We start from the raw sequence: 14,880 nt of genomic DNA, 5'->3' as shown, positions 1-14,880 counted from the left end.
TTAACACGTCCATTACAACAGTGACCTACTCAATATTAATTAAAGTGTACATAGTACATACAAGGTACACTTGACATCTACTATTCAGTAGAAAAGTTATTTACTTAAGTATCCACTTTTTTTTTTATCCGAAAACTCGTTTTATAGAAAATACTCACCAACTTTGAGCAACATTGTTGGTAGCAAAATGGATAATGTTTGTACTTTGTAGACATTTTCCAATATATTTTTTTAATAATCGAAAAAACAATAAATTACCATACATTTTTTTTTAATTTTGATATTATTATTGAAATAGTTGTTTCAATTTTCTTAGTTTGTTTTATTTGATTAATTTTATTAAAATTTCAAAAGAAACTTGTTATCAGACTGGAATGAAGAGAAATGTAAGTATAGGTACCTATTACTTAGTTTGTAAAATATTTTTTATTTTAATTTATAAATTAATCAATAAATAATATAATATGCAATAGGTATCGGTTTTTAACGGTTCATTAATAATGAATACCAGTCATAATAAGTGTATGCACAATGCATATTCCTAAATCATTCCGAGTACAACAAAGTTGAAAAGCTTGTTTGTTCTTCTGTTTGAACGAGCTTATCTTTGGAACTACCTGTCAAGTATGTTTTTACTAGCTTCAAGCTATAAAAGCTTCGCTCTTACGTGTTAGTGGACACTGTCAGTCTTATGACTGACGAATAAAACTTCATTAACTTTTTAAAACTTATTTCATCATTAACTGACATTATGAACAATGTCAGCCCCCGACCCACCACGTCGAATTACCCGCTCACGCTATTACCTATTTTGTTTTCGTTTAGCGTTTTTTTCTGACTATTTTTTTTTTTGCTCGGCTTCTACGTGTCATAGCGCGTTGTTGAATAGCCTATAACCTTCTTTAAGAATTGGGCTATCAAAAAAATGCAAAAAGTTTTTCATGATCGTGTTCTTTTCAACTCTAACGTTTTCACAATCTAATTTTACCTATTCAGATGTACAATTGTTTATACTATACAATCGTATTGGTGGTATGACACGACGCAGTTGACCACGATATTTCAACAATAGTTGTCATAATATAATTATTATGTCATATACGATTGATAATAAATAATAATAAATGTAATCACAAAGTTAAAAAAAAAATTATTCTTGTCATAACTTACTTATTATCGTAATTATACCTATGGGCAGTATTAATAATTAATATAGTTATACGTCATCAATACTGGGCATATCTCTCTGCCGTATATAATAAATGTCGAGTGGGTCACTTTAATTGATATGTATTAAATTCAAATTCGATGATTTGTCATTGAATACGGAAAACGATTCCGAGCGGAGACTGGTCCGTCAGATTATGTCACTAAACTCATTTAATTATATTGCTATTAAAGTAATTTATTTTACTATTAGTAATTGCAGTTATTAATTCAATTTTTATCAAAAGATTTCAATCATTTTATTATATTATATATATATTATTGAATTATTGTTATTAACAATTGAGTTAACACACCGTCTTCTCATAAAACAGTGAATATGTTCATGGTATATAAATAGGTAATATCTAATTATCAAAAAATTAATCTATGTATTTTGAAAATATTATTACATCAAATAAAATTCATAGTATGTACTATGTAATATGTACAATATATAGTGTAAACGCTTTATAGGTACTAGTTATATACTATACGAGTTTATCGGACTCAGTATATACCTACGGACCTAGGTATTCACAACAATCTACGTGGAATTTAATATTTATATAAGTTAACAATAAATATAACATGTACGATTACATGTAATATAAAATAATTTTTTAGTAACCTGAATTCAACCTTACTATACATAGTATTATTTTTATATTAATAATACATATTATTAATTTAAAATAAGTTACTTATAATAATATATAAATATATTATAAAACATCCTAAGAAATATAAGCTGGAAGTCTTTATTCAGAATCTTTTTTTACATGTAATAATTTAATATTGAATTCAAATTTAATACATTCAATACAGTGATCTACTCTACGGTAAAAACTAAAAACTACTTGACACCTGCTATTTGCTGTTCGATACAGAAAAATAATCACTTTCGGAAAAAATATTTTAAAAAAAATTATTTTTACAATACAGGTTCACATATTATATATTATATACTCATTAATAAAACTCCAAAATGTTAAAGCATAGTTAGGCATCTATTTCAGTTTCTAATCATTATAAAATGTTATTACTTTTTTGCTTTCCGGTCGAAATAAGGATTAGGTAGAATGTACATTTTTAAATTCGTCAATATCATGTTTTGGATTTATCTACGACGTTAATTATTGCTCTATTAAAATTATCACGTTTAATCTCTATTGTACTATACGGCTTCTTAATATTTTATCAAACAGAGCATACTACCGTGTCAAACGCAAAAGTGTTAGAAATAAATTGAAACGGAAATCCGGTTTTGTACGACTAGATTTATATAATGTTGATCTGGGCTGACGATTATACAAAAAATAAATAGGTTACATGGCAGTTTTGTAAACAAATATAAAAATAATTAAAGAATTGGTTTAAATTTGGTATGATACTTAGTTACAAAGTAATGCAATGTATAAAAAAAATGTTGACCTAAAACTAAAAAATCAGTTTATAACTATTTAAGATAAACATATTTAATAAAATGTATGTATTTTGTTCAGTACAAATAATTTTTTATGTAAAAAAATCATAGAAAAAAAATCGGAAGTATTATTTATAAATAACAATATATTGTTACGTGTTTTGTAAATATTAACATAAAATAAGACATATAAATAAATAAAATAAAACATATAAATATTAGTGATGAATTTGTATGTTCGGTGTATCAATAAAATATATAAATATAATATATACATTTACGAGTACATTGAAAATTACCTATACAATCTCAACAAAGCATATTAATTTCAAACATTCGACAATAACTACAACTATACAACCCAATAGGACGTTTAAAGAGACGGTTAGTGGTCTCTTAACAATTAATTAATTGTAAGAAAATTAACCAAAATAATTAACAATTTCTATATTTTATAAGGTATTATTATTTATTATTAGTTTGTCCCCTTTCTCTTAATTTTTCTTGTATGTATTATCTGTTACTAATATATATCTACCTATTTTTATTATGCAGGCATCTATTTACTTTTATCGAATTTAATTTTTATGGTATTGCATAGATTGTAAATAATATTGTTTTATAAAAAGTAATTAATCTAAGTTAAGTTAAACGTTTTATATTTCTTTTTAATTTCTACAAGTTTAGAAAAAAAGTTATTTTTAACTTTCAGCTTAACTTAAATTTATCAATATTAACTAAACTTGAACAAATTATAGTTAACTTTACCGGCCTTACTAAACGCCATGGCTATAATTTGACCACATGTCTACATACAAAATATTCTTATAAATAAAAGCATCAGATAATATTGGATTTATTGTTTTTTAATTTATTTGTCTAACGAAATTATATTTACAAAAGCACAGGTGATATTTTTTATAAATTATATTCATATAATTTATTACCAGCATGGTTAACCATGGCTTTATGCACGCATATCTACTGTAAATAAATAGTCAACGATAAATATTACAGCGTATTAAATTATAATTGGACAACGCACTATTTAAATAGTACATAATATAAAGACTAAAGGAATTTAGAAAAATTTCAGGAGTCACACTATTTTCAGCAACCAAAAAATGTAAAAAATGTTCAACAATTATTTGATGTCTATAGGTATATACGTATTAAACTATTAATAAACTTTTTTTTAAATATGATATGTACGAGTATGGCGGTATAAGTGATTATTTTGATAGTAAAGATGCCTTTTTTCGAAGAGTGGTTTTAAAACATTTATTTTTACTAGATTTGAAATGAAGTTTCGAATTAGTATCTAGTTAAATTATCATAATTGACATTTATTGAGTTTAAGTATAGTTTTAGGAAGTTTTTAATAAATGTGGTTTTATAATAAATCAAAATAAAATAAAATAAATATTTTACAAAAGTTAATTATCTTCAAGATAACGAGTAAGATTGAAAAAAACAAAATATATTTTTTTAATTATAATTATTAAATCCAATATTGACGAGTGACGACATAATTGTATGTCAAATGTCAACATGGCAATTATATACGCACTTAATGGTCACTCGTGGACTATAAAGAATGTAATATTGTAATAATATGTCTAATTGTATGCAGGATAATTATCAATGTCATATTGAAATTAGTCTATAAAACACTTTAGTATTTAACTTCACGTATGCCAATATATGTTTTTAATAACTATATATCCATACAAGTACCAATATACATTTTTTTTTATAATATACACTTATACATTAGGTAATAGCTATATAACAATAATAACATTATAGATTTATATTCATAGATATTTGTTAAAATTTGAAAATAATTTTTGATTTTAATTTTTTGACCACCCTGTTAATATTATATGCGAGTTGGGAATGTTAAATAAAGATGTGATTTTTTTTTTCGAGAATTTACGTCTAGAGAAAACTCAATACATGTTGTACGTACTACATCGCGTGGTATTGATTTTTTTGCTCACCTATTTTTTGTCATTCTAACTAAAAATATATTTATTTATTGCAGGTAATTTAAAATAAAAGTAAGTATAAGTACCTGGTATATAAATCGGTTAGGGCTTAAGATTGTTGTGTGTGTAAAAGTTTGTGAATGTGTAAAAAGTGTGTTGGTGTCTTTTTATTATATTAGTAAAATTTGTTACTTAAAACTCGAAGAAATATATATAATACCTATGCACAGTCTGCATACCTATATCCCCAGGGTCTTTGAAAAACAATTACCAAGAAAAAACATTTCCATAAAAGTATAATCTCAAGAAAAAAACCCCTTACGGTATAAAAATTAATCAATTTTTTCTGTAGAGTAATTATTAATTAAAAATTGTAATAATAAAACAAAATATAAAAGGCGAAATATTATAAAGGTTTAATAATTGAATAATATTTTTACTGTACAATAGCTTATACTATATTATAATTTATAATACATACAATATATATTATATACACATAAGAAAAAGGAATTAAGAGTATTTTTCCACAATAATAAAATAATAAATACTATTATAGGTCGATTGTAGATTTTTGAGATAATAGCCTCGTTCCAATATTGTTCAAACATAATATTTATCGTAATAATAGAAAGGTGTCATATGGCCAGCATAATAAACACTTAGTAATATAAACTTTAATATTATATTTTTACACTTTTAACCTTTTAATAGTCTTTTTTTTTGGTTCAGTATATTGTTTTACTTATTAATGCGTCTTTAAAAATGAATATAATCAAAACATCTCAAGGTCATAAAATCGAATGTACCTACGTAATATCTACCCATATCCATTACGAATAAATAAAACAAATATATCTATGTAATATATTGCTTTTATTTATTGACGTTGTTCAAAATTTAATTCATTAAAGTGTCGTATAACATTAAAATGCGCTATAATACTAACAACTATAATATTATTTTTATTTTTATTTTTTTATTCTGTATACCTGGTTTCAATAACAGTATTTTATACGTTGCACATTAAAATAATTTTTTTTTTGTTAATGATCTGCTACAGCTTATTTTCTTATTACCTATTTACAGAGCCCCCACAAGGGGGGCTGAAGGACCTTGAGTACAGGGGCTCGTTGAAATTTATTAGTAATTTTTAAAATTTTAGTGGAAATACTTATTTTATATTAAATACAATGTTATGAAATTTATGTATATGTATATATATTATAAATTATAATATATTATGTATATTTGATATTTAACCATTGTTTAAGCTGATCTCAACGCTCGCAAAATAAAATTTTAACTTAAAAAAATATATTAAATATAAATTAAAATATACTTGATTTTTCTTTTTTAATTTAGAAAATATTGTAATGAAAAAAATAAAAAAGACATAATTAATGCTGAAATGCTTATGAATCTTGATTTTTTATAATTTACTAGCTGACCCCACAGATTATAATATCCTGTCTTAACTACAATGAATATTGAATTTGAATTCTTATAATTAAATAACAAGCATTATTTCAAAAATTGTTATATAGATGGTAAGTTATATTTTTGGAAGTTTTATAAAGGGCCCGGACAAACATTTAATACAGGGACCCCGAAATTGCATGTGGAGGCCCTGCCTATTTATTAATATTTTAAAATTTTAAATACTCTTTGCAATATACAGAGATTTACTTTATTTATCATCATAAGCTGTACTTGACTCTTATTGTTAAGGGGGGGGGGGAAGACAAAATTTAATCGCAATTTACTGACCTATTTAAAAAAATCTTATCACGTTTAACTTATCTAATGCATTATCCGCCTAAATTTTTACTTACTCACTATTTAAATAAGAATAGATAACATTTCACACTCCTAAACTTTTATATTTTGTATTTAAATAATTTCCCAATTAAGTGCCACTAATGGTTGGCTTCTTATTCCTATTTTTATTGTATTTTTTTTTTTTGTCACCACATACACTTATTGTGCTAAATTGTACAGATTGTGTACCTATATTTAAAAAAAAACATTAAACAATTGAACACACACATATACTTATATTTTGGTTAAAATAGATACATATATTTAAATCTTTAAGTAGGTATGTAATCCTTTGTTATAAAACTATTTTATAAAGCAATATTTCATTAATTCAATATATCGACCTCTTACTGTCGCTTCTGAGTCAAATCTATCAATTATGTTTTGGAAAGTAATCGTAATAATTTAATAATATCCATGGTTTTATAGAATTTACATTAGTTTATATTAATTTATGATAATATAAATAATATTGATAGTATTGATAATATAATATCTGGCCTAACACGAGGAATAATTTTTTTTATATAATTGTACAAAAGTAATTTTAACTAACGCGTAAATATTTTATAAATATTAAAGAATGTTTAAATAATATTTAACTTACGTAGGAAGGGACAAAATGATAAATTTGTCCTCTCAATATTTTTTGTGGGTGGGTAACTGCCCCTTTGTGTCTAAAGTTTTAAAATATATATATATATACACTAAAAATCAAGTGACAAAACTTATTTTAAGTTGTTATACTTGCTAGTTTTAATAAGTTGGTTGACACTTCGACAGGTTTTTTTCGACACTACTTATTTTTATTATAGTTTATGCACGTCTATATAATACGATAACAATACTCGTATAATATATACAAAAATAAAATAAAATTCTATCTAATCTTATTAAGTTATTTTAAAAATCATAAAAAAATCGTCTCTGATTATTTTTAGTTTGTAAACCCTTTTAAAATGATTGGATTATGGAAAAATATATTATTTCGTGAATTTTTTATGAAGATACTTTCTTGAATGTTTTTTTTATACTTCTTTTGATAAAGTGTCTATAGAAGGTAAAATACTCGACGAATATATACTGCGCAAAACTAATAATATTAGTCTACCGTATTTTAAAAATAAAAAGCTTTTAATGTAAAATCGTCACTATAAAATATACGTTTTTGTCTTAACATTTGAAAAGACAGTTAACGCATAGGTATCTTCAATATCTAGCCCTGAAACTTTTGAGAATTTCGTAATTCATAATTCAAAATATTAATAAGATTTTATAACAATACATATATTTTCTATACAGTGTATTAATATATAATTTAATAATTCAAATAATGTTACATTTATTTCCCAGTCGGACATTAGATGCTCATTTAAATAAGACTAGATAATGACACAGATAAAACGTATTTCATATATATTTTTCAATATTATTGACTATCACTTAACTATTCTAACTACTGTACGAACGTTTGCACATCGTTTTTATGGAATACGTACCTATACCTAGACAGTTAGACTTAAATACAATATACACATTATAATATCATCTATCTAAATTGTAAAGTTGTATCTAAACGTGTTTAATTTTCAGTAAACTGTCATTTGCATATTGTACCACAATTAACTGGCAGTATTATTATGAATATAAACAATTTTGTTTTTTAATAATACAGGCGTAGCCGCAGAACATGTTTGAAATAAATTTAATATATTTGCATGTTGGTTTGGGGGACTTAATTCCTACCCAAGAGTCACCCTATTCGCATCTTTTATAATGAGGCTCTATCAACTATACGATATTACGATATTATATAGGTATAAACAGGTATATACAGGGTGAATCGTCAAGCACGCTTCTCGCAGTTTTACTTAAATAATTAATTTTTAAAGTTGTAATTTTTGCGATTTTGAAATACAATACGTACTTAAAAACTATATTTTAAAATTATTTAAATTTTTTTCAATCTAATATATGGAGCATACAATAGCGATATTAAAAATATTTTTTCAAACGATACTCTTTTGAAAATGTTGATTTATATCTAAACCAAAATTCAAACAATAATATTTTGAAATACTTAACTTTGTGTGCAAAGGATAGTTTATTGTTTTAGAATGAGAGCTATGAAGATTTTGATATTATAATAATTATAAATTACTGTTAAATATCAATTCGTCTATATTTTTAAATGTCTAAACATAGACTGATTAAAAATATATATATATACATATATTTACGTATACTAGATTCAATATTATATCTAGTTTAAGGTTTTATGAAACCAATTTTAAGGAGTATTATCTTTAGATACTTGAGTAGAGTACTTAAGTGCCTACTCGATCAGAAAGTACTTATTCAAATTTTTGATTTCAATACATCAATATTTTTCAAATGATCATCTACTCAACGATTTATAATAAGAAAGACGCTTCTTATATGAAAATAAGTTATATTTGAACAATTTACAATATAGGAACTCTTTAATGGTAAAAATAAATCTTAGCAGGTACATGAAAATGTAGTTTTTAAGTGTATAAAAAATCTCAAGAATCAGAATTTAAATAAATGCATTACTAAATTAAAAAATGGGTGATTCTCCGATAAGCAAGCTAATTACATGCTTGGTGAATCACCCTATATGTACACTCAATATAAGTTATATAATGTACATAATATAAATGTGTGTGTGTGTGTGTAATGTTTCTATATTACCGAGTCGTTGGAGATGATTAAATAAAATATGATATTATACACCTCGCGTATATCACATATAATAATATTGACATATCTCAAAATATGTTTTGCAGACAGCGTTATTTGATATCGTATATATACGCACTATAATATATAGGTTAACGTTGTTATGGTGCACTTTTTCCTCTTTGATTACGATTATTTAATAACAATTATTGTTTCAGCCGTCTAGCCGAAAATCGGTATATGATGTATTATAGCTAACCTACGAGTATACCTATAAATACCGCCTGTCCGACTACATAGATAAACAGATATTTAGTATATTATATTTTTTTACGTATACCTACATTAATCCGGTTCCGTATGTATTATAATATATTTTGCGGTACGCCAGTTATAGTATATACTTATATAATGAACATCCCCACACACACAGATATACGTATATTATATGGATAAAGTGGTATACTGATTTATTTCACTGACTACATTAATTTTCCAAATAATTATTACTTTCGGAGGAGAAAAATCTTTAAGCTAATAGTAGAATTAAGAAAATAATACCTATAGTAAAAATTAAATTGTTCGTTATTTTATAGTTCTGATTTGCTTACAAGTTTTTTGTTATGAGTAAAGTAATGAATGCATACGAGTATACTATTATAATACATTGATGTGTATTTTGTTATTTTTGGATCCGTTGTCATCTTTTAGAGCAGTAGTAAAAATTATTTTCAATAAAGATAATATTTTCTTGTATAGAAAATTAGATTTAGCAGGTACATATTATATTAGGATGAATCAAAGTAAAAAATATATAGAATTTACTATTTGACAATTGGTGAAAAAATAAATTATAGAAAATAGAAATTTCGATTTTTTTTACATTAAATTAACTTTGACAAAATTGATCTCGGTTTTTTGTTGTAATTTAAAAATGAATGGCTGTACCTACCTATATAATTATGACCAAAAATTCATATTAGCAATTAGTATAGGTATGATATAATTTACAAAATATTTTGCATATTTTTGTGATACACTGACACATAACAAAGCGCTGCTATAGGTACTTGATTATAAATTTTTAAACCCTTGCAGGATAATTTTTTTGTATTGAAGTAATAAAGCTAGTTAATACAGTCAAGCCTAGATAACTCGAACCTCGATATATCGATTTTTTTTGTCCCTAAGGAATTTCTATACACTCAATGCAATATTTATAACTCGAAAAATGCATGTCGAATTAATTGTTACCTCCCTTGAAATTCGAGTTATCGAGACTCGACTGTATAAGATAGTTAATAAAAATTAGTTTTTCACTTATTCCAAATATCGAAAATATAATTGTGCTTATAATTCAATTTTTTACGAAATGTATAAAAGTTATAAACATTTTAAAATTATTTGATAATTAAAAATGTAGATATGAAATGTTAAAGCAAAGGCTTAGAATTTAATAAAAGATTTCTTTATGAGCAACTAATTTTTGTTGAAACTTAAAAATTTCGAAAAAATTACCGTTAACATTTTTTTTATAGATATTTTATCTCAATTTTTGACGAAGTCAGATATTTAAAGGAAGAATAATGATATTGGTAATTTCATTGTAAATAATGTAAATTATTATCAACAAATATTATTCGTGAGGACTTTTTTAAAATGTTTAAATTAATTATAGATAATTGTATTTTTTTACCATCACACTATTTTGTATGGTAAGTTGGTATTGAATCAAAAGTTAATTACAATAATTTAATAAATGCAATTTTTTCGACAAAAATTAGTTCAGCGTACCATATCAATAAATATTAATATAAATATATAAAATAATATATTTGGACTTGCTTACACAATAAATTGTTGAATTTAATGATTCACTAAAATTGAGTGAAAGTGGACAGATATGACTAGATTATAATTAGAAGATATTTAGATATTTCTCTCTGACAGGAGGTCTTCTCTTAGTTTTTTAAACAATAATTTACTCAATGGCGATAGGTTACGTAGCAGCGAGCGTATTTTCGGATACTTTTTTTTTAATATTAAGTATTTTTGAATTTGATCAATAATCAATAGGAAGGTATTTAATATAATAATATAAGTACCTAGCTAATACAATATTTATATAAGTAGATACTTATATAATAGTGTATAGGTATTTGAGGTATTTCAACATTTTTATGAAATTAATTATGTATAATAATTAATAATGTTTCGTCGATTACGAAAATATGAATCCTCATTAAAAATACAAATAATACTCAACGCAATTCTTCTAAAAGAAGACATAAGTTGTAAATTTGTTGTGTTATAAAATATAATATACAGCTAAGGTGATTCTTTTATCAAACAACACTCATTTCAAAAAGTATGACAACCTATACTTAAAATTTCATAAATTAATAAGGCTATTTTTTTTTTTTATGAATTATCACATTAAAATTTTCATTTTTTGTTAATCCGTTGATGAGGTATAACTGTTCAAAGTTGGGTAGTATTGGGAAGTTATTAAGTGTAAATATGTTATAACTCATTAATACATTTAAATCATATCAAATTTATCGTTTGTAAATTTTATAATGGTAATATTAGTCCAATTAATTATAATTATATTATGACAATTGACAATAATATACGGCAGGCAGTAACAGGTAACAAATAGGTATAAATATTATCACCACTCTCCGCTACACCATGGAGTCAACGATACATCGAATTCATTACTATTATAGCTCAGTAGACTTTATGAATAAAAATCCCAGTTCTGACGGTGTTAATTAGTACTGATGTGTATAACACCTAAAAACTTTCTAAAACCAACCAACTTTGTGCAGCTATAACTCGCTTATATATGGATCAACGAAAGATAAACATTTTAACGCGAAAATTCATAAAAAAAATGGCTTTATTAATTTATGCAGTTATTACTATAGGTCACCATTTGAAAATCAAAAGTTGATAGTGGTTTACCTAATAAATATAAAAAATTAAAATACTGCAGTTGTAGAAAAACATATTATATATCTAAACAGTTGAAAAAAATAAATCTATACTTTTTGAAATAATATGAGTGTTGTTTGATAAAAGAATCACCCAGCTGTATACACATAGAAACGTTATTTTCTTTTAAAAACACAAACTTTGACCTAAAAAAATAAGCTCGGACGTTTAAAGGCAGGATCACCCTGTGTTATATAAATGTATGTACCTATATATGTATATGCAGACAGTTCAATAACACAAGTATATAGAATTATATTATACAAATACATATATAATATTATAATAGTATCAATACTTCTATATAACTATTGTTAATATATTATTAAGTATATAGGTATATATGAACACCTATATACATAACGCATCCAGTCAGACGCGGCTGTTTGCGTGCCTACATAATATTATAATAATAATACATATAATATAAGCACTGTCGTAGCGTCGTCGTTATCGTATATGGTAGTCTACACACACACACACACACACACACACACACACACACACACACACATACACAAACACACATAGTTGATACTCTGCACGACATCCAATCGGACCTTAGCGTATTACGTAGGTACCTACCATCAGAGTCGGGCGAAGAGAATAATATAATATAATATTGTAATAATAGGGTCTAGCGCAAGTTAATATAATATTAAGCAAGTACCTATATTATATGTTTTTCATCTTTGACGGAAAATAAATATAATATTTTGTAGGCACGATCTTTTGTGTCCCGTGTAATTTTATTGTACGTCTTTCAATAGAATTAATTTTTGTGAGTGTTTCAGCTTGTCGCTGTATACGTTCCGAGTAATATACGTATACTGCAACCACTGCAGCGTAAATATAGGAGGTCGAGATGAGTAAAATTGGGCATCATAATAATATAATGTCAGATAAAAGCTTTTGGCCGATGTGTTAGTAAGGTTGTTCTATAAAATATAACGAAATAACAGAATACAAACGGGATTAAAATTTAAATTAAAAAACATTTATTGAAAACGAAATTTTCCGTTAATATACGCATGCGTTTAGTGTATTAGTTAATTTTAGTACATAATATTAGATGTTTACAGTTCCATCATTTACAGAGAATAAAAACTATTTTTAAACTTTTAAATTATGTACAAACATTGGCGAAACTAGACATTATATTATACTAAGACAGGCCAAGAGATAAATATGAAAAAAAATTCGAAGTTTTTAATTTTAATTTTAAATTCTACTTATTACTACAAAGTCAGTATGATACTATGATATCCAGTCAGTACTATACTGGCCTAATCAGCAGTTTCATCTATGAGTATTATATTAAAAAATAAAATTAAAAAAAAAAATAATTTCAATAAATAAGTAATAAATTATATATGTAAAATAATAATGGTAAACTAATTTACAATATTTGGTTGAAATTTATTACCTATCGCATGTACATTGCACAATGTACATTTTCAAGTTTTTTTCTGTAAAATTATGTATCTATATTAATCAAATATCAACTATAAAATTGATGTATAAAACACAAGTTGACTACGGCTGCTGCGGATAGACTGTAGTACTGTATGCAGTATGTGTAATGACAATCGTAGTAGTATTGTCATTATCTTAATACTTCGTATTATATCGATATAATATATATTATGTATATTATTCCTTAAACAACAATATTAAATCCATTTTTTTTTTTAGTTTTTTAATGAAACAAGGGTCATTTTATCAATGTCTTAACCTACACCAATGTCAGACTCATCACAGAGACGTATTTAGAAATTTGGCACCCGGGAGTTAATGTTTTTTTATCCCCTACCCCACATACATGAAAAAAAATTGTTTGACTATTATCACATAACGAGCGCACCACCGGAGCATACTTTTCGACGACCACTCGTTTTCGTTATCCTTTTTAGAACAAAAGTTAAAAAAAATATTAGACAATCTATGTTATTTTTCATTTTCATCACGATCGTGATTTTTATTAACAGAAGATGGATTAGGTAAAAATCTGATGCCGCTCCTATAAAAATTCCGCCAGGGGCGATCGCCCCCTAAATACGTCACGTGCACCACCTCTATCGCCGAGTTTTATGACACAATCGTAGAGCAGAGCAGTCGATGAAAACGATGGACCGAAATTTTTCAATATCGAAAACTGCAGGTGATTTCAATTTAGCCGTGGCAGTATCAGCAATTATTAAACTATTTTAATTGTGTATTTTACTATCTTAATTTGTGTAAAATAAAAAAAAAATTTTTTCATTTATTAGTATTAAGTTTCACAATAAAATAAATATTTACAAGGTTCTTTAATATTTACAAAAAAATGTATATTACTGACTAATAACAAACAAAATCCAACAACCATACATGGTTACGTTCAAGGCTAGACAAATATTAAAATCGTGTATAATTATCTAATGCAAGTATATAATATTATAATGTTTTTTCGATACGTACTTTGTAACTGAAAATAATATTGTTACGTATTTTTTTTTTTGTAGATTGAAGATTGTTGTAATTGTTGTACAGAAAAAAAAAAAAAAAAAATTACCAATATGAAGAGTAGTATCGTTTTATTAATTTTATTATCTTTTTGTTTGAGTATTATTGGATACTCAAATTTTATCGAAAATCCAAGATTACTAAGTACTACGTTTAGAATGTATAAAAATTATTGTTATTTTTTATTTAACGTACCTAATATAATTTAAAAAATTTTAAAATTCAAAA

The 14,880-nt window shown here is 25.0% G+C and overlaps 1 long non-coding RNA gene across 1 annotated transcript in view; it reads left to right on the top strand.

The window, feature by feature from the left end:
- Nucleotides 1–14,880, top strand: part of LOC126552093 (uncharacterized) — a 24,520-nt gene extending 9,640 nt beyond the window's left edge. Inside the window, exon 2 of the long non-coding RNA XR_007605942.1 lies at nucleotides 14,652–14,880. This is a non-coding gene — a long non-coding RNA (uncharacterized LOC126552093). The remainder of the gene's footprint in view (nucleotides 1–14,651) is intronic.

Source organism: Aphis gossypii, chromosome X (genome assembly GCF_020184175.1).
Source record: "Aphis gossypii isolate Hap1 chromosome X, ASM2018417v2, whole genome shotgun sequence".
Classification (NCBI taxonomy): domain Eukaryota; kingdom Metazoa; phylum Arthropoda; class Insecta; order Hemiptera; family Aphididae; genus Aphis; species Aphis gossypii.
This window is presented reverse-complemented; position numbering and strand designations above follow the sequence as displayed.